Here is a 22,130-nt window from a genome sequence, read left to right on the forward strand (position 1 = left end):
TGCTCTCTGTCTGGTAATTCCCTCCTCCCGTCTCCACGAGGAGGGCCGGAGACGTCCGAAGCCCCGTCAGGCTCGGGGAAGCTGGAAGAGGCAGTCTCTGTTGTGGTTTCCCGTTTTCCTGTGACCTGGCCTGGCCCCCAACAACCTAACAAAAGGAATTTTGATTTCTCACCTTACGATAGAAATGACTTGCTTTTTACAAAGAGATCCCACTTTGAAGCAAGACAAAGCAAAGTAGGGGAAGAAGGAAAAAAATACCAGAGCAAGGTTGTTGCTGCTATTGTATTTGTTGTTGTTTATACTTCTGGAAGAGAAACATGACATCAAGGAGGTGATACCATGACATGCAAGCGAATTGGATGTGAGAAAGAGACAGCTGTGCAAAATCATCAACCTCACTTTCTCCTTTAGAAGGAGACCCCAGCTTTTGGAATAAGAACTTACTGTTTGACAAAAATTGCTGGGAAAATTGGAAACTAGTATGGCAGAAACTAAGCATTGACCCACACAGGATAGTTTACCTCTCAGACCTGTGGAAGAGGAAGGGATTATGACCAAAGAAGAACTAGAGATCATTACTGATCACAAAATAGAAAATTTTGATTTTATCAAATTGAAAAGTTTTTGTACAAACAAAACTAATGCAGACAAGATTAGAAGAGAAGCAATAAACTGGGAAAATATTTTTACAGTCAAAGGTTCTGATAAAGGACTCATTTCCAAAATATATAAAGAATTGACTCTAATTTATAAGAAATCTTATTCTCCAATTGATAAATGGTCAAAGGATATGAACAGACAATTCTCAGACAAAGAAATTGAAACTATTTCTAGCCATACGAAAAGATGCTCCAAGTCATTATTAATCAGAGAAATGCAAATTAAAGACAACTCTGAGATACTACTACACACCTGTCAGACTGGCTAGAATAACAGGAAAAAAATAATGTGGAATGTTGGAGAGGATGTGGGGAAAAAGGGACACTAATACATTGTTGGTGGAATTGTGAATACATCCAACCATTCTGGAGAGCAATTTGGAACTATGCTCAAAAAGTTATCAAACTGTGCATTCTCTTTGATCCAGCAGTGTTACTACTGGGCTTATATCCCAAAAGAGATGATAAAGAAGGGAAAGGGACCTGTATGTGCATGGATGTTTCTGGTAGCCCTCTTTGTAGTGGCCAGTAACTAGAAACTGAGTAGATGCCCATCAATCGGAGAATGGCTGAATAAACTGAATATTATGGAATATTATTGTTCAGTAAGAAATGACCAACAGGATGATTTAGGAAAGGCCTGGAGAGACTTACACAAACTGATGCTGAGTGAAACGAGCAAGGCCAGGAGATCATTATATACTTCAACAACAATACTATATGATGATCAATTCTGATGGACCTGGCCATCTTCAGCAATGAGATGAACCAAATCAGTTCCAATGGAGCAGTAATGAATGGAATCAGCTACACCCAGTGAAAGAACTCTGGGAGAAGACTAGGAACCATTACATTGAATTCCCAATCCCTATATTTTTGCCTGTCTGCATTTTGGATTTCCTTCATAGGCTAATTGTACAATATTTCAGAGTCTGATTCTTTTTGTACAGCAAAACAATGGTTTGGTCATGTATACTTATTATGTATCTAATTTATATTTTAATATATTTAATGTCTACTGGTCACCCTGCCATCTAGGGGAGGAGGTAAGGGGAAGGAGGGGAAAAATTGGAACAAAAGGTTTGGCAATTGTCAAGGCTGTAAAATTAGCCTTACATATAACTTGTAAATAAAAAGCTATTTAAAAAATAAATTAATTAAAAAAAAAAAAAGAATTATCTGGGTCCAGTGGCCAGATACTGCCCTCACCAGAGGACGATAACAGAAGAAGGGAAACAAAACAAAACAAAAAGATAGAATCAATGTGAAGATTGATTGCCCCCTGCTGCTTGAAAGGAGCTAAGCTCTGCCTGATCTGTGTGGGCTAGTGACTCAGAAAAACAGACAAAATAAAAACAGAAAGAAGAGCTTAAAGCTTGCATTTCCTAACTCCTTTCCCCAGAATACCTGAAAGAAGGAAGACAGTTTTGCACATGTTACTGGGAAGCCGAGTTGATTAGAGAAAAAACTTTACTTCTAGGAGGTGATAGAATCTTATACTCCTTGTTAGAACTGGATAGGAAGAGATGAGTTTTTTTCTGGGTTTCCCCCCTAGCTTGAGCTTCCTCAAAGGTTTCTCTGCCTTACTCTTTCCTGTCACTTATGGTTTTAAAGATGGAAACTCCTCTGACCCATTCAAGAGAGCAGTTCTGATGTGTATACCCTTTGATTCAGCAGCGTTTCTACTGGGTCTGTATTCTAAAGAGATCATAAAGAAGGGAAAGGGACCCACATGCAAAAATGTTTGTGGCAGCCCTCTTTGTAGTGACAAGAAGCTGGAAATTGAGTGGATGTCCATCAATTGAAAAATTGTTGACTAAAGTTGTGGTATATGAATGTTATGGAATATTATTGTTCAATAAGAAACGATCAACAGGATGATTTCAGAGAGGATTGGAAAGACTTAAATGAACTGATGCTAAGTGAACCAGCAGGTCATTGTACACAGCAACAGCAAGATTTTATGATGATCAATTCTGATGGATGTGATTCTTTTCAACAATAAGATGATTTAGGCCAGTTCCAATGGTCTTGTGATGAAGAGATCCATCTGCACCCAGAGAGAGCATTGTGGGAATTGAGTGTGGATCACAACATAGTACTTTCACTCTTTTTGATGCTGTTTGCATTTTGTCTTTTTTCTAATTTTTTCTTCTTTGATATGATTTTTTTTTGTGCAGCATGATAATTGTGGAAATACGTATAAAAGAATTGCACATGTTTAATATTTATTGATTACCTGCCATCTGAGGGGGGAGGGGGAAAGGGAAAGAAAAAAATGGGAACACAAGGTTTTGCAAGGGTAAATGTTGAAAATTATCTATGCATATGTTTTGAAAATAAAAAGCTTTAATAATAATAATAATGATAAAAAGAGGGGTTCTGAATAACTATGGAGATCTTAGGTTTATGAAAACGGCCAGAGAGTGGAGGAGTAAGGTGGGGGCGGGGGGAGGGAGTGTTGGGATGTAAACTTCAGAGAGTCCTACAAAGAACTTTTGAGGGAAACAAGCAGTAGAAAAATATCCTGCCCAGCTGATGAATTGTGATGCACAAGAATATCGGAGGCAGAAGTCAATAGTTGTGAGTTGCCTTCAATCATGTGAGTTTTTAAAAATGTGCCTCCTTCCTAGTTTTCTGCAACTTTGTGCCTAATATTTCCCATAGATATTTTTATGAATTGGTGGAAGAGTTTGATTTAGATTTATAAGTGGATTATTATTTTACAATTGTTTCCTTTTGGGGGGTATGGGATTTACCACAAAAACAAAGAGACTTTCAAAATAAGAAAAAGCAAAAAAGGAGGTTATTAGGTTTTTTTTGAGGAAGGACATTTCTCATCTGACACTTTGCTGAGAAAGCAAAGGAGAGCAAAATAAAACCTGCAAAATGCAAGACTAAGTACCCTGAATGCAGAAGTCCCCACCTCATTTGGCCTTTTCTTTCATTTTTTGGGAGGATTGTTTTGGGCTCTGGAAAGTAGGCCATACTCCCCATTCTCCTTTTAATTTGTGTAATTAGTATTGGGAAAATTGAGTTTAAAACTTTAAAACTTGAGGCTCCAACTCTCCTTCACATACCATTGTGACACAATGAAGGATAGCAAAAAAAAGAAAAATAATATCCAAGTGCTCGTGTCTCTGACTTCATCCTTGCCTAAAATTATCATGGGAATTGAATTATCATCAAGGACAAAGACAACAAGTTATGTTATCTTACTAAAAAGCTATTAGAAATAATCCACAACTTCAGCAAAATTGCAGGATACAAAACAAATCCATACAAATCATCAGCATTCTTATATATCACTAACAAAATCCAACAGTGAGATATAAGAAATTCCATTAAAAAATAACCATTGATAATATACAAAAGGGAATAATAATAAAAAAGGGATTAAAAAAGGGAGTCAGCAACTATATGAGCAAAAGTACAAAACACTTTCTACACAGATAAAATCAGATCTAAACAACTGAAAAAATATCAAGTGCTCTTGTATAGGTAGAGCAAATATAATAAAGATGACGATACTACCTAATCTACTTATTTAGTACTAGACAATCAAATTCCCAAGAAACTATTTTACTAAACTAGGAAAATAACAACAAAATTAATTTGGAAGAACAAAAGGCCAAGAATTTCAAAGGAATTAATGAAGAGAAAAGCAAATGAAGATGGCCTAGCTGTAACAGATCTAATACTGTATTATAAAGGAGCGGTCATCAAAACCATTTGGTACTGTCTAAGAAATAGAGTAGTTGATCAGGTTGAATAGGTTAGGCTCACAGAACAAAATAGCCAATGACTATCTAATATTTGACAAACCAAAAAACCCCACCTTTTGGGATAAAAATTCATTATTTGACAAAAACTGCTGGGAAAATTGGACACTAGTATGGCAGAAAGTAGGTGTAGACCTATACCTAATACCATATGCCAAGATAAGGTTGAAATGGGTTCATGATCTAAACATAAAGAATGATACTATAAATAAATTAGAAGAACATAGGATAGTTTACTCTCAGATTTGTGGAGGAAGAAGAAATTTTTGACCAAAGAAGAACTAGAGATCATTATTGATCATAAAATAGACAATTTTTATGTTAAGTTAAAAAGTTTTTGCACAAACAAAACTAATGCAGACAAGATTAGAAGGGAAGCAATAAACTGAAAAAACATTTTTACATCCAGAGGATCTGATAATGACCTCATTTTTAAAATATATAGAGAACTGACTCAAGTGTATAATAGTTCAAGCCATTCTCCAGTTGACAAATGGTCAAAGGATGTGAATAGACAATTTTCAGATGAAGAAATTGAAAATATTTGTAGCCACATGAAAAGATGCTCCAAATAACTATGGATCAGAGAAATGCAAATCAAGACAACTCTATGATATTACACTTGTCATATTGGCTAAGAAGGCAGGAAAAGATAGTGACAAATGTTGAAGGGAATGTGGGAAAACTGAGACACTGATACATTGTTGTTGGAACTGAATGGATCCAATCATTCTGGAGAACAGTTTGGAACTATGCTCAAAAAGTTATCAAACTGTGCATACCCTTTGATCCAGCAGTGTTACTACTGAGCTTATATCCCAAAGAGATTTTAAAAGAGGGAAAGGAACTCACATGTGCACAAATGTTTGTAGCAGCCCTTTTCATAGTGACAAGAAACTAGAAATTGAATGGATGCCCATCAACTGGAGAATCGCTGAATAAATTATGGTATATGAATGCTATGGAATACTATTGTTCTGTAAGAAATGACCAGCAGGATGATTTCAGAGAGGTTTGGAGATTCCTACATGAACTGATGCATAGTGAAGTAAGCAGAACCAGGAGATCATTATACACAGCAACAAGAAGACTATATGATGATGAATTCTGATGGACATTCCTCTTTTTAACATTGAGATGATTCCAACCAGTTCCACTTGTGCAGTGATGAAGAGAACCATCTCCACCCAAAAAGATAACCATGGGAACAGAGGGTGGAACACAACAAAGCATTCTCATTCTCTTTGTTATTACTTGCTTGCATTTTGTTTTTGTTTTTGTTTTTTCCTGTTTTTCTTTTTCTTCCTTCTTGATCTGATTTTTCTTGTGCAACCAGATGGCTGTGTAAATATGTATACACATATTGGATCTGGCATGCATTTTGGCATATTTGGCATGTATGGGACTGTCTACTGGGTGGGGGAGAGGATGGGGGGTAAGAAGGGGAAAATTTGTGGGAGGGGGTTATGCAGGGGTCAGTGTTGGAAAAATTACCCATACATAGGCTTTGTGAATAAAAAGCTTTAATAAAAAAAAGAAAAGAAAAGAAGTATATTAGTATCCTAAGAAACAGAACTGGGATGGCATAGCAGTACCAAGATGATTGGATTTTCTTTTATTATGTGCTTCATTTTTTTCCCTAGCAATGGCCATTTGAGTTATTCCCAATCAGGAAAAACAAATTAATCATAACCTACATAAATTAGATGATAACGCAATTCAAGCCAATTGGAGAAATGGAAGAGATAATAACACCAGGAAGCAAATGTTAGACAGGGGAAAGATTGAAGCTTTCATTGCAAATGAATTGATTCATTTGGCAAGGTGCTATGCTTGGAAATCTTTGTTCCGATTTAAAAGATACAGAAGATATTGTAGTGAAATGAATTCCAGTGTGAATAATGAAATTGTCTCATTATTTCCAATAGAGAAAGCAAAACTTTTCCTAAACTTTTGGAAATGCACTTGGAAACGTAAAAAAAAATAAATAAATAACCTTTATGCCTCTATTTCAATGAAGGCATGGCAACATCCATATAAAATGGAGTTGTTCTCAAATACTTTGGCAGCAATGGAAATGGATCTGAATCATTGCAGAGCTTATTTCTTCATTTTCATGCATGTATACACAGTGAAACCAATGGAATGAAATGAATAGAGCAGATGAATTGGAATGATGATCAGATAGGTGATTTAAGCCTTAAATAAAACATTAGTAAAAATGGTAACAACTATAATCTGCTCAGGTTTTTTGCCTTTTCATCTCATACATTTCATTCAATACCTACATCTTTATGTAAAGAAGTGCATTACTAGACTAAAAAACAGCATTGAGATGACATCACATTTTGACTCAAAATGAAATTATTCATTGTATTGTAATCATGGCACTATGATTAGATTTTCTTTTATTATGTACTACATTTTTCCCCCAGCTTTAGCTATGTGAGTTTCCACTAGCTGAGTTATTCCTATTCAGGAAGACAACTAAATGATAACCTACATATATAGGATGAAGGCTCAATTCTATCCAAATATGGATATGGATATGGAAAATATGGAGAAGAAAGTAGGACCAGGAAGCAAAAGTTAAAATGAGGAAAGAGTGAAGCTTTTATTGCAAAAACACTGGTTCATTGGGCAAGGTGCTATGCTTGGAAAAATTTGTTCTGAGTTTTAAAGATATAGAAGATACTGCATTGAAATAACTTCAGTCTGAACAATGAAATTTTGGCAAAGTATTCATTGTATTGGAATAGTTGCATTACCAAGATGATTATATTTTCTTTAATTGAGTACTTCATTTTTTCTTCTAGTATTGGTTGTATGCCTTTTTTGGAGTTGAGCTATTCCTGAGCAGGAAAACAAGTAAATGATATCTTAAGTATATTGGCTGAAGGCTCAATTCAAGCCAGTTGCACAATATGGACAAGAATGGAAGATGAGGAAGCAAATGTTTAAAAAAAAAAAAAGAAAAGAAAAATTTGAAGATTTCATTGCATATGTATTGATTTATTGAACAATGTGCTAATGTTGGAAATCTTTGTTCTTTGAAAGATATAGAATATATTGTAGTGAAATAAATTCCAGTTTAAATAATGAACTATTCTAATTCTCTCCAATGGACAAAGCAAGACTTTTTCTAAATTTTTTGAAATACACTTGGAAATGCAAAAAACCCAGCCTTTCTACCAATATAATAATTAAGCCATGGCAACACTCATGTAAAATTGGATTGTTCTCAAATACCTTGGCAACAATGGAAATTAATCTGAATCATTGCAGAGAATATTTCTTCATATTTATGTGCATATACACAGTGAAACCAAAGTAATGAAATAGGGAATATGCACTGAAATGTTCAGAAAGGCAGTTTCAGCCTTCAATAAAAACATGATTGAAAGTGGTAAAAATTATAATCAGTGCAGTTTCCTTGCCATTTCCTCCCAAGCAAGTCTCTCAAGGGCTATGTCTTCATGTAAAGGAAAGAAGTGTATTACTAGGCTAAAAGACAAGAGTTGGGATCGCATCACATTTGTACACAAAATGACATTATTTATTGCATTGGAATCCTGGAACTACTGAGATGAGTGGATTTTCTTTTATTGAGTACTACATTTTTCCCCTGACATTGTCTGTATGCATTTCCTGAAATTGAGTTATTCCCAAGATGAAAAACAAGATAATGATAACTTAGGTATATTGGATGAAATCTCAATTCAAGCCAATTGGAGAATATATACAAGAAAGTAAAACCAGGAAGTGAATGTTAGAAAGGAGAAAGATTGACGGTTCATTGCAAATGCAGTGCTTCATTGAGCAATGTGCTATGCTTGCAAAGATTTGTTCTAGTTTGAAAGATATAGAAGATATTGCAATGATATAAAATCCAGTTTGAATAATGAAATTTTCTCATACTCTCCAAAGGACAAAACAAGACTTTTTCTAAACTGTTCATAATGCATTTGAAAATGTAGAAAGCAGAGGAATAAAGATACCTAGATAACAACGAAGGCAGCCAAACACCTCTGTCAAAATACGGGTTCTTAATAACTTTAGCAGCAATGTCAATGAATCTGAATTGTTGCAGAGATTATTTCTTATGTTGAATGAGAGATACAAAGTGAAATTAATGGAAGTCAATAAGTGTGCAGATGTATCAAAATGTTGGTTAGTAAGGTGATTACAGCCATCAATCAAAACATTAGAAAAAATTTTAACAAATACAATCTTTGTAGCTTCTTCGCCTGATCCTCATTGCATATAATTCAATGTAGTTGTTTTCATGTAAAGTAAGTAGGTGAATTAATAAGCCTAAATCAGAGCTGGGATGGCATCACAATACTTCTCAAAATGAAAGTATTAATTATTTTGGAAGGCATGTGCCACTGACATGAATTGATTTGCTTTTATTGTGTACATCATTTTTCTTTAAGGGCATGTGCCAATGAGTTTCTTGGAAGTGAGTTATTTCTGATCAGACTAACAAATGAATGATCACTTTTTTTTTGCATGAATGCTCCATTCAAACAATTTTACAATAGAGAGAAGAAAGACAAATGCCAAAGCAAATGTTAGAAAGGAGAAAGACTGAAGACTTCATTGCAAATACATTGATTCATTGGACAAGTTGCTTTGCTTGCAAAGCTTTGTTCCAGATAGAAAGATATTGCAGTGATATAAATTCCATTTTGAAAAATGATATTTTTTTCATTTTCTCCACAGAACAAAACAAGAATTTTTCTAAAGAGTTGACAATGCATTTGGAAAAGCAGAAAGCAGAGGAATAAAGATACCTAGGTAACATTGAAGGCAGCAGAACACTTCTATCAAAAGGCAGGTTCTCAATCAGTTTCACAGCAATGGACATGAATCTGAATCATTGCAGAGCTTATTTTTTCATTTTGAAGAGGGAATACAAAGGGAAACCAATGAAAGCCATTAAATATGCAGACGTAATGAAAATCTGGCTAGAAAGATGATTTCTGCCATCAATCAAAACATTAGAAAAAATTTTTTAAAAGTACAGTCTTTGCAGGTTCTTTGCCTGATTGAGGATCAGTATGCATGTAGTTCAAAGTGATTGTCTTCATGTGAAGAAAAGTAGGTGAATTAATAAGCCAAAATCAATCTAGTTTAACATGATGATTAAAAGTTGTCAAAGTTCAGTATGATTGATTTAATCTTACAACAAATAATGGTTTCCTGGTGATATAATGATTGGTTTATACTCAGTGTAGAGCATATAAGCTGGGACTCAGAGACAGAGAAGACAAGCAGAATAAAGGCGGAAACTCAAGCTCTTAGAGACAAGGAGACAGAGAGATTCATTTCCATCTTCATAAGCCTTGTGGTGGCTGGCTTGTCCTCCTGCATTTTCTCCACTGAAACCAAGTCGCCACTGAAGGCCATGAGAAAGCTAGCTAAGCACCAGGCGAAGGAGACAATAAAGACTTTTGGATTTTAACATCTGTCTACTCTTGTAGTGATTACTGAACTGAAATGAATGCTGCTCCAGGACCTCCAGAAAACCAAATGAGAACATTACATTTTGGCACCAGAATGTCGGGCTAAGAACCTACATCTGTGACCCAGAAATTAGGGTAAGTAAAAAAAATAGACAAGAAAGAAACTTTGTTAAGGGCTAAAGTAGAGTTTCAGCAGAAATGGGACAAATGTTTATAAAGGAGCCTTTTCTATCTCAAAGAAAATGTGTAGAGAGCATGGTTAGACTCATAAAAAAATCAGGTTTTAATTGTAACTTGGGAGCAGATCATTGACTTTACAGTACATATCTCTTTGGTTCTCAAAGGAAAAAGAATTAGATCCAGAGGAGTGGAAATTAGTAGGAGAACAATTAAGTGAATATTACAATGATAATAGTACTAATTCGATTCCTAAAGAAACCCTCTATACATATAACTTAATGCAACTGGCTTTAGTAAATTATATAAGTATTAGAATAAGGAAAAAGAAGAACGTGCAGGAGGGAAGAATACTGACAAACTAGGTGAAAAACATAAAAGAATTAGACAAAAATGGAGTTAAGTACAATTCTGTTGAAATTAAGGAATGTGGTACTTCACAGCAGGAGCCATTAGGGTATTCCCTATCCCGTGATCTACCCCTCCTTCCCCCCCAATTAACCCTTCATGGGTGGAGGAAGAAGGAGGAGGGGAAGGGGCAGTGACACCATCAGCACCACCTATGCAGGAGCTTTGTTCACCCCCTATGACAAGATTATAAAAGGCTCTAGGTAAAGCTAAAAAGGAAGGACAGGATCTATCTGATTTGATAAATGCATACCCTGTGATTGATAAATTTGATTCTTCAGGTCAAGCCAGGAGAAGATATACTCCTTTTGATCTGGAAAAAATCAAGGAGTTGAAAAAGGGTTGCACTCTTTATGGGGCTACATCATCTTATGTTAAGATGGTATTAGAGAATTTGGCTTATGAAATTTTAACCCCTAGAGATTGGAAATCTATAGCAAGGACATGTTTAGAACCTGGACAAAATTTGTTGTGGCTTTCAGAGTAGTAAATTATGTGAAATACAAGCCCAACAAAATAGGCAAACTGGAGTTAATATACAGATCACCTTTGACCAACTAGCAGGTAAAGGTCAGTATGAAGGCACTTCAGCACAAATTAATTACCCTTTGATAGCATATGAGCAAATTGCTACTGCTGCTATCAAAGCATGGGGCTCCCTTCCAGAAAAAGATGGAAGGGAAGTCTTCACGAAAATAGAGCAAGGTCCAAATGAACCGTTTGCTGATTGTGTGGGATGTCTGCAGACAGCCATCACAAGAACTATTGGAGAAAATTCAGCAATAGGAATAATGATCAAACAACTTGCTAGAGAAAACACTAATGAGGTTTGTAGAAGAATTATTCTGGGACTAGACAAGGATGCTCCTTTAGAGAATATCATAAGATGCTATGCTACAGTGAGCACAAATGGCTTTTATACCCATGCTATAATGCATAACATGGGAAGACAAAGTCTCTCTTGGCAAGGGACTTCCAGAGAGACTTTTCAATGCTTTCAGTGTGGTAAAGTAGGGCATCTGAAAGCTCAATGTAGGCATAGAGATAGAGTGAGAAAACAGGGTGAGAAAATAAGACCCAAAACTCTGTGTCCAAGAGGCTTCCACTGGGCCCCAAAATGTAGATTGATCCAGGGAAATGAGAGGTGGGGCCCAGCTCCAAAACCTCAAACAAAAAACAGGTGGGGCATGATGGCAGCTGAGGTTACACCCAGAGAGTTTTTAGAAGTTCAAGACTCTGATATGATTAATCAGCAGAGAAGCAATCAGATGGGAGAAAGGTATTACATGATCAATCAACCAAAAAACAATCAGATGGAAAAAAGGGATTACATGATCAATCAGCCAAAAAGCAATCAAATGGGGAAAGGGATTACAATTGGGGAGAATATAGCCTTTTTAACCCAACAGGAGGGCAGTGTCCAGTGCGAGCAGCTCCAATGTAATTGCCAGATGATATGGAGAAATCCAGAAAGTGGTGGATGGAAGGGAATGGATAGGTTAACTGCTTGGGGCAAAGAGTTTGCTTGTATCTCTACCGATGAAGAAGGAATCAGATGAGTGCCAACAAGCTGTATGCACCTTGTCCATCAGAGAGAAACAGAAGAAGAGAAAAAAAAAAAAAACCTTGAAACAAAGGAGAAAACCTAAGAAACATCTGACACTGAAAGAGCATGGCTGATAATGAGACTGTTAGAGAACTTCAAAATCAGCAGTAATCATTAGATTCCTTGATACATGATGAGAGTATTGCAGGATTTCAAAACCTTGCAGGAATTATTGGATTCCCTAACACAAGATGAAACTATTGCAGGAATTACTGGATTCCTGAAACATTAAGTAATGGACAATAGATTGGTTTTGGACCAATTTCTAGGACTTATATAATTCCTCATGTTAACTCATGTTATTTGTTACATCACTACTAGCCTGTGTTATATTGCTATGTTCTTATGTAATAACTCACATGTTGATGGATTTATGTATACCTGTCTCAAGGGAGACCCTTCAGAAACTCACTAATCTTGTTTGATTCCCCATTTTCCTTTGATTTTCATCTCCCTTTCTGAGATGTCAGGGAGGGCATGATTACCTCCTTTTAGTATTTTCACCCCTTTTTTGAGGAGTCAAGGAAGAAGTGATCACCTCCTTTTTGGGGTTCTCACCTCCTTGAAAAGTCAGGAAGAGTGTGACCACCTTATGTTCTAAAACAAAAGAAAGCAGGAGATGTTATGGGCTAGAATTCTGAAACAAGGATTCTTACAAGGTAAGTCAGTAGAATTGATGAGACAATGGTTATCTAGTTTAGCATGGTGATTAATAGTTCTCTAAGTTCAGTATGATTGATTTAATCGTACAACAAATAATGGTTTCCTAGTGATATAATGATTGGTTTATACTCAGTATAGAGCATATAAGCTAGGACTCAGAGACAGAGAAGACAAGCAGATTGGAGGTGGGAGCTCAAATTCTTGGAGCCAAGGAGGGAGAAATTCATTTCCGTCTTCATCTGCCTTGTAGTGGCTGGCTTGTCCTCTTGCATTTTCTCCACTGAAAACAAGTCCCCTCTGAAGGCCACAAGAAAGCTAGCTAAGCAGCGGGTGAAGAAGACAATAAAGACTTTTGGATCTTAACACCTATCTACTCTTGTGGTGATTGCTGCACTGAAACGAAAGACTGCTCCAAGACCTCCAGAAAATCAAACAAGAACATTACAGGGATGGCATCATATTCTTTTCAGAATGAAAGTATTCATAGTTTGGGAAGCCACATGCCACGGAGACGATTGGATTTGCTTTTATACATCGTTTTTCCCCGGGCACGTGCCAAATGCATTTCTTAGAGGTGAGTTATTCATGATCAGGAAAACAAGCGAATGATCACCTTCTTTTATTGGATGAACATCCCATTCAAGACAATTTTACAATAGAGAGAAGAAAGGCAAACACCAAAGCAATGTTTGAAAGGAGAAAGAATGAATATTTCACTGCAAATGCATTGGTTCTTTGGGCAAAGTGTTATGTTTGCAAAGCTTTTTTCTAGTTTAAAAGATAAAGATATTGCAATGATATAAATTCCATTTTGAATAATGAAATTTTCTCATTCTCTCCAATGGGAAAAACAAGAATTTTTCTAAACTGTTGTTAATGCATTTGAAAATGTAGAAAGCAGAGGAATAAAGATACTTAGGTAACAAAGAAGGCAGCTAAACACTTCTGTCAAAATGCAGGTTCTCAATCACTTTAGCAGTATTGTCAATGAATCCGAATCGTTTCAGGATTTCTTATTTTGAAGGGGGAGTACAAAGTGATACCAATGGAAACCAATAAGTGTGCAGATGTATCGAAATATGAGTTAGCCATCAATCAAAACATTAGAAATTTTTTTAGCAAGCACAGTCTTTGCAGCTTCTTCACTCTATCCTCACTTACATGTAATTCAATGTGATGGTTTTCATTTAAAGAAAGTAGGTGCGTTATTAAGCCAAAATCAGAGTTGGGATGGCATCACAATACTTCTCAGAATAAAAGTATTCATTGTTTTGGAAGACATGCATCACTAAGATGAATTTATTTGCTTTTATTAAGTACATCATTTTTCTTTTTTTTTTCTTTGTTGCTTGTGTTAATTTTAATTTAACAATTAACAGCACAAAAACACAGGTACTCCATCCAAACAATGCACAGCAAATGGGTTACAGCAAATGGAGAAGTTTTACATTCTGTGGAAAAGTTCACTTATTTTGGCACTATACTTTCTTTTTTTTCTTTTTTTCTTTTTTAGTGTTTTATTTATTTAATAATTATGACTTTTTATTGACAGAACCCATTCCTGGGTAATTTTTTACAACATTATCCCTTGCACTCACTTCTATTCCAACTTTTCCCCTCCCTCCCTCTATCCCCTCCTCCAGATGGCAAGCAGTCCTATATGTGTTAAATATGTCACAGTATTTCCTAGATACAATATATGTGTGCAGAACCAAACAGTTCTCTTGTTGTACAGGAAGAGTTGGATTCGGAAGGTAGAAATAACTGGGAAGAAAAACAAAAATGCACACAGCTTGCATTCATTTCCCAGTGTTCCTTCTTTGGGTGTAGCTGCTTCTGTCTGTCATTGATCAATTGAAAATGAGTTAGATCTTCTCTTTGTTGAAGAAATCCACTTCCATCAGAATACATCCTCATAGAGTATCATTGTTGAAGTATATAATGATCTCCTGGTCTGCTCATTTCACTTAGCATCAGTTCATCTAAGTCTCTCCAAGCCTCTCTGTATTCATCCTGCTGGTCATTTCTTACAGAACAATAGTGTTTCATAGCATTCATATACCATGATTTATTAAGCCATTCTCCAATTGATGGACATCCAATCAGTTTCCAGTTTCTTGCCACTACAAAAAAGACTGTCACAAACAAAAATGTTCTTTTTACACATGTGGGTCCCTCTCCCTTCTTTAGTGTCTTTTTGGGATATAAGTCCAGTAGTAGCACTGCTGGATCAAAGGGTATGCACAGTTTGATAACTTTTTGGGCATAATTCCAGATTGCTCTCCAGAATGGTTGGATTAGTTCACAACTCTACCAACAATGCATCACTGTCCCAGTTTTCCCACATCCCCTCCAACATTCTGCATTATCTTTCTCTGTCATTCTAGCCAATCTGACAGGTGTGTAGTGGTATCTCAGAGTTGTCTTAATTTGCATTTCTCTGATCAATAGTGATTTGGAACACTTTCATTTGAGTGGAAATAGTTTCAATTTCTGAAAATTGTCTGTTCATATCCTTTGAGCATTTATCAATTGGAGAATGGCTTGATTTCTTATAAATTAGAGTTAATTCTCTATATATTTTGGAAATGGGGCCTTTATCCGAACCTTTAACTGTGAAAATGTTTTCCCAGTTTGTTGCTTCCCTTCTAATCTTGTTTGCATTAATTTTGTTTGTACAAAGGCTTTTTAATTTGATATAATTAAAATTTTCTATTTTGTGATCAACAATGGTCTCTAGTTCATCTTTGGTCACAAATTCCTTCTTCCCCCACAAATCTGAGAGGTAATCTATCCTATGTTCCTCTAATTTATTTATAATTTTGTTTTTTATGCCTAAATCATGGATCCATTTTGATCTTATCTTGGTGTACGATATTAAGTGTGGGTCCATGCCTAATTTCTGCCATATGAATTTCCAGTTTTCTAAGCAATTTTTGTCAAATAATGAATTCTTATACCAAAAGTTGGGATCTTTGGGTTTGTCAAACACTAGATTGCTATAGTTATTGTCTATTTTGTCTTGTGAACCTACCCTATTCCACTGATCAGCTAATCTATTTCTTGGCCAATACCAAATGATTTTGCTTTATAATATAGTTTTAGATAGTTTTAGATCAAATACAGCTAGGCCACCTTCATTTGATTTTTTTTCCCATTAATTCCCTTGAGATTCTCGATGTTTTGTTCTTCCATATGAATTTTGTTGTTAATTTTTCTAGATCATTAAAATAATTTCTTGGGAGTCTGATTGGTATAGCACTATAGATTAGGCTAGGTAGTATTATCATCTTTATTATATTCGCTCGGCCTGTCCAAGAGCACTTAATATTTTTCCAATTTTTAAAATCTGACTTTATTTGTGTGAAAGTGTTTTGTAATTTTGCCCATATGATTCCTAACTTTCCTTTGGTAGATAGATTTCCAAATATTTTATGCTATCGATGGTTATTTTGAATGGAATTTCTCTTTGTATCTCTTGCTGTTGGATTTTGTTGGTGATGTATAAAAATGCTGAGGATTTATGTGGATTTATTTTGTATCCTGCAACTTTGCTAAAGTTATGCATTATTTCTAATAGCTTTTTATATAATATTGAATTATAATGGTGATAGTGGGCAACCTTGTTTCACTCCTGATCTTACTGGGAAAGATTCCAGTTTTCCCCCATTGCATATGATGCTTACGGATGGTTTTAAATATATGTTCCTGACTATTTTAAGGAAAAGTCCATTTATTCCTATCCTCTCAAGTGTTTTTATTAGGAATGGATGTTGAATTTTATCAAATGCTTTTTCTGCATCTATTGAGATATGGTTTTTGTTAAGTTGGTTATTGATATAGTCAATTATGCTAATAGTTTTCCTAATATTGAACTAGCTCTGCATTCCTGGTATAAAACTTAGTTGGTCATAATGTATTATTATGGGGATGATTTTCTGTAATCTTTTAGCTAATATTTTATTTAAGATTTTAGCATCAGTATTCATTAGGGAAATTGGTCTATAATTTTCTTTCTCTGTTTTCAACCTACCTGGTTTAGATATCAGTACTATGTCTGTGTCATAAAAGGAATTTGGTAGTACTCCTTCAATCCCTATTTTAAATAATAGTTTATATGGCATTGGAGTTAATTGTTCTTTAAATGTTTGGTAGAATTCACATGTAAATCCATCTGGTCCTGGGGATTTTTTTCTTAAGTTGTTGGTTAATAGCTCATTCTATTTCTTTTTCTAAAATGGGACTGTTTAGTCTATTTACTTCTTCCTCTGTTAATCTGGGCAAGCTATATTTTTGAAGGTATTCTTCTATTTCATCTAAGTTATTAAATTTATTGGCATAAAGTTGGGCAGAGTAACTCTTAATTATTGCTCTAATTTCCTCTTCATTAGTGGCGAGTTCTCCCTTTTCATTTTTAAGACTAACAATCTGATTTTCCTCTTTCCTTTTTTTAATCAGATTTACTAAGGGTTTGTATATTTTGTTGTTTTTTTCATAGAACCAACTCAGTTTTAGTAATTAATTCAATAATTTTTTACTTTCAATTTTATTGATCTCTCCTTTTATTTTTAGAATTTCAAATTTAGTGTTTGACTGGGGGGTTTTAATTTGTTCCTTTTCTAGCATTTTTAGTTGCAAACCCAATTCATTGATCTTCTCTTTATTTTATGCAAGTAGGCCTCTAGAGATATGAAATTTCCCCTTATTACCACTTTGGCTGCATCCTACAAATTTTGGTATGAGGTCTCATTATTGTTATTTTCTTGGGTGAAGTTATTAATTATGTCTATGATTTGCTGTTTCACCCAATCTTCTTTAGTATGAGATTATTTAGTTTCTAATTATTTTTTGGTCTATTTTCCCCTGGCGTTTTATTGAATGTAATTTTCATTGCATTGTGGTCTGAAAAGAATGCATTTACTATTTCTGCCTTACTGCATTTGAGTCTGAGGTTTTTATGTCCTAATATATGGTCAATGTTTGATAGGTTCCATGAACTGCTGAAAAGAAAGTGTACTCCTTTCTGTCTTCATTTAGTTTTCTCCAAAGATCTATCATATCTAACTTTTCTAGTATTTTGTTTACCTCTTTGACATCTTTCTTATTATTTTGTGGTTTGATTTATCTAATTCTGAGAGAATTTTTTGCTCATTTTGTCAAAGAAGAGTTAAAGAAAACAAACTAACAAGAAAAATAAATGGTCTGCTTTTTGGGGGGAGTGGTCGAGCTTACTCTATGGACTGCAGGGGGCAGCAGCGAGGCACTAGCAGGACAGCAATGGTTGTGCTGCGCCTGTGCTCTGAAACTCTGAGAGCATGTTGAGACACTGTGGGTGGGTGTGGCCAGGTCCCAAGAGACCCTAGCTTTTTGGGGTCTCTTTACCCATTGTGTTTTTAGCTTCTCTGCTTGTCTACTGGCTTGCTGCCAGGGCATAGTATCTAATACTGTAGTAAAACTCTCCCTGCAATGATGGCTGAGATTACACCCTACTCCACTCTGGTCTGCTCAGCTGTGAGCTGCCTGTAGTGCTCTCACTGCAGCTGCCTGCCCTCAGCCTGCACCCAATCTAAAACCGTCCCCACCCTTGAGCAAAAACAAACCTTTTCTGGCGAATTTCAAGGATGTCTTCTCTTGGTAATTATTTGTGCTTTTTTTTTTTTTTTCCAGTCAAGCATTGATTCCGAGGCTTGTCATGAAATAAATTCTGAGAGAAAATGCAGAGCTTGAGTAGATGTGTGTGTCCTCTCTGCCATCTTGGCCAGAAGTCCCCCCATCATTTTTCTTTAAGGCATGTGTCCCATGAGTTTCTTGGAGGTGAGTTATTCCTATAAGAACAAGTGAATGATCACCTTTTATTGGATGAAAGCACCATTCAAGCCAATTTTACAATAGACAGAAGAAAGGCAATCACTGAAGCAAATGTTAAAAAGGAGAAAGATTGAAAATTTCATTGCAAATGCATTGGTTCATTGAGCAAGGTGGCATTCTTGCAAAGTTTTGTTTTAGTTTGAAAGATATTGAAGATATTGCAGTGATATAAACTCCATTTTGAATAATGAAATTTTCTCATTCTCTGCAATGGATAGAAAAAGATTTTTTCTAAACTGTTGGCAATGCATTTGGAAACCTAAAAAGCAGAGGAATAAAAATGTGGGTTCTCAGTCACTTTAGCAGCAATGGCAATGAATCTGAATCATTGCAGAGATTATTTCTTCATTTTGAAGAGGGAATACAAAGTGAAACCAATGAATATACAGATTATTGAAATGTTGATTGGAAAGGCGATTTCTGCTGTCAATCAAAACATTAGAAAGCATTTTAACAAATATAATCTTTGCAGCTTCCTCACCCACCCATGCATGTAATTCAATGTGATTGTATTCATGTAAAGACAGTAGGTGAATTAATAAACCAAAAAGTTTGATGGCATCACAATTCATCTCAGAATGAAAGTATTCCTTGTTTTGGAAGATGATTGGATTTGCTTTTATTGAGTACGTCGTTTTTCCCCTGGATATGTGCCAAATGCATTTCTTGGAAGTGAGTTATTTTTGATCAGGAAAACAAGTGAATGATCACCTTCTTTTTTGGATGAAAGCACCATTGAAGCCAATTTTACAACAGAGATAATAAAGGCAAATGCCAAAGCAAATATTAGAAAAGAGAGTGAAGAATTCATTGCAAACTTATTGGTTCATTGAGCAAAGTGCAAAGCTTTGTCCTAGTTTGAAAGGTAAAGATATTGTAGTGACATAAATTATATTTTGAATGATGATATTTCTCATTCTCTGCAAGGTAGGAAACAAAAATTTTTCTGGACTATATGCAAATGCATTTGGAAATGTAGAAAGCAGAGGTATATAAATACCTAGGTAACATTGAAGGCAGAATTGCAGTGATATAAATTGCAGTTTGAATAATGAAATTTTCTCATACCTTCCAAATGACAATACAAGACTTTTTCTAAACTGTTGGTAATGCATTTGAAAATATAGAAACCAGAGAAATAAAGATACTTAGGTAACAAAGAAGGCAGACAAACACCTCTGTCAAAATACAGGTTCTTAATAACTTTAGCATCAATGTCAATGAATCTGAATTGTTGCAGAGATTATTTCTTATATTGAAGGGGAGATACAAAGTGAAATCAATGGAAGCCAATAAGTGTGCAGATGTATCGAAATGTTGGTTAGTGAGGTGATTACAGTCATCAAAACATTAGAAAAAATTTTAACAAGTACAATCTTTGCAGCTTCTTCGCCTGATCCTCACTTGCATGTAATTCAATGCAGTTGTTTTCATGTAAGGTAAAAGTAGGTGAATTAATAAACCAAAGTCAGAGTTGGGATGGCATCAGACTACTTCTCAGAATGAAAGTATTCATTGTTTTGGAAGGCATGTGCCACTGATATGAATTGATTTGCTTTTATTGAGTATATCATTTTTCTTTAAGGGCATGTGCCAAATGAGTTTCTTGGAAGTGAGTTATTTCTGATCAGGTTAACAAATGAATGATCACTTTCTTTTTTTGGATGAATGCTCCATTCAAGCCAATTTTATAATAGACAGAAGAAAGGCAAACACCAAAACAAATGTTAGAATAGAGAAAGATTGAAGATTTCATTGCAAATGCAGTGGTTCTTTGAGTCCTATGCTTGCAAAGCTTTGTTCTAGCTTGAAAGATATAAAAGATATTTCAATGATATAAATTCCATTTTGAATAATCAAATTTTGTCATTCTTTCCAATGGAGAAAATGAGATTTTTTTTCCCCTAAACTGTTGCAAATGCATTTGGAAACTTACAAAGCAGAAGTATAAGGATACCTGTGATGAGGGGAGCCCTGAAACTCTCTCTAACTCAGGCTTTAGAGGAAAAGCTTTGGGAACTCCTTTAGAGAAGATCTCCTCTGAAAGACCCGCCCCACGGAATCAAGATAAAGTGGTTTCATTCTGTTATCTGGGGGGAACTGAGTCCAGGACCACTCCTACTTAGCTGAAGCTGGAGATTAAGATTTCTATCCAACTCTATTGAGTTGGAGATTAGTCTAGGTACACTCATTCAATTCCAAGATTTGATATCTATCAAAGATTCCTACCTGACCTGACTCTCTGGGCCCGTCACACCCTTAATCCGGCCATCCAGCTTCCTGACTTCACCCAACTGGAAGAAATTAGCTTTCCTGAAAAAGGGAAAGAAAAGGGTGACTTATTCTGTGGTGATTCTCAATGACACCCTAGACTCTAGGCTACTTAACACTTTTACTATAGATGAGAACTTTTTGTTCCTAGCATTTTCTCTCCTACTTTTCTTTGATTGGCATTCTATACCCCTGCCAGCAATTAACTCCTTAACTACTTTCAATTGGGTAGCAGTGGGGGCATTCAGTATTGTTAGATGGGCTATCAGCATTCTTAAAGGCAGCCCTCAGACAGGACCTAATGCATTTTCTGCAAAAGACCCCATTCCCAAACATCATCATCTCAACATTGGATGACAGTTTACTTTTAATCTGCTCCTGAGATCTGTTTTCTCTAGGCTTCAAGCTTGGGATTTTCAATTGCCTTTCAGCCTGGAGAACATGGGACAATTGATTGGGACAAATACCCCTTAGATGCCCTGCTGCCATTTTCAGACCTCACACCTCCTGGCATGACCTCTCAAATAAACTAGGGATATCTCTGTGACCCTTGCCAGCTTGAAGCAATTACAGAAAAAGTAGATCCCTTTGCCCCAAATGAATTTGGGGGTGACTAGGGGGGGAAATGACAAGAGGAGCCCCCAAACTCTCTCTCTCTATTCACACTTCTCTCTCTCTCTCTCTCTTTCTTTTTCTCTCTCTCTCTTTCTCTTTCTCTCTCTTGGACTTTGGGGGGAAAGCTTGGGAAACTCCCTCAGAGAAGCTCTCCCCTGAGAGACCTGCCCCAGGGAATCAAGATGAAGTGGTTTCATTCTGTTACCTGGGTGAGACTAGTTGAGTCCAGGACCACTACTACTTAGCCCTAGGCTGGAGATCCAGATTTCTAACCAACTCTATTGAGTAGGAGATTAGTTCAGAAACACTCATTAAATTCCAAGATTCTCTGTTTTGATTTACACTCAAACTGCTCCCAGCTCCCAGCAAGAACTACCCATATAACAAGCTTCCTTGAACCCAACTTCTTGCAGAGGACCTAATCATGCCAAGGAACTTCTCTCCCCTTGGCATAACTGCAGCCCTCTGCCCACTGAAAAGATATTCTCTTTTCAGCATTACTCCCTCTTTATGTCTCTTACCTATTTCCCGAATAGGACCCTGTTTACCTTTCTGTCAGGACTTCTCTGCTAGATCTTTACTTCTCTGTTGGGACATGCCACTAAGAAAGTAA

The 22,130-nt window shown here is 35.9% G+C and overlaps 1 long non-coding RNA gene across 2 annotated transcripts in view; it reads right to left on the reverse strand.

Moving 5' to 3' along the window:
- Nucleotides 1-14,087: 14,087 nt before the first annotated feature.
- The window catches only part of LOC127561113 (uncharacterized), a 35,044-nt gene continuing 27,001 nt past the window's right edge, over nucleotides 14,088-22,130 (reverse strand). For both annotated transcript variants that reach the window (XR_007953460.1, XR_007953459.1), the window contains exons 2-3: nucleotides 20,861-20,944; nucleotides 14,088-18,588 (exon numbers count right to left, since the gene is read on the reverse strand). This is a non-coding gene — a long non-coding RNA (uncharacterized LOC127561113). The remainder of the gene's footprint in view (nucleotides 18,589-20,860; nucleotides 20,945-22,130) is intronic.

The sequence above is a fragment of the Antechinus flavipes genome, chromosome 4, assembly GCF_016432865.1.
Source record: "Antechinus flavipes isolate AdamAnt ecotype Samford, QLD, Australia chromosome 4, AdamAnt_v2, whole genome shotgun sequence".
NCBI lineage: Eukaryota > Metazoa > Chordata > Mammalia > Dasyuromorphia > Dasyuridae > Antechinus > Antechinus flavipes.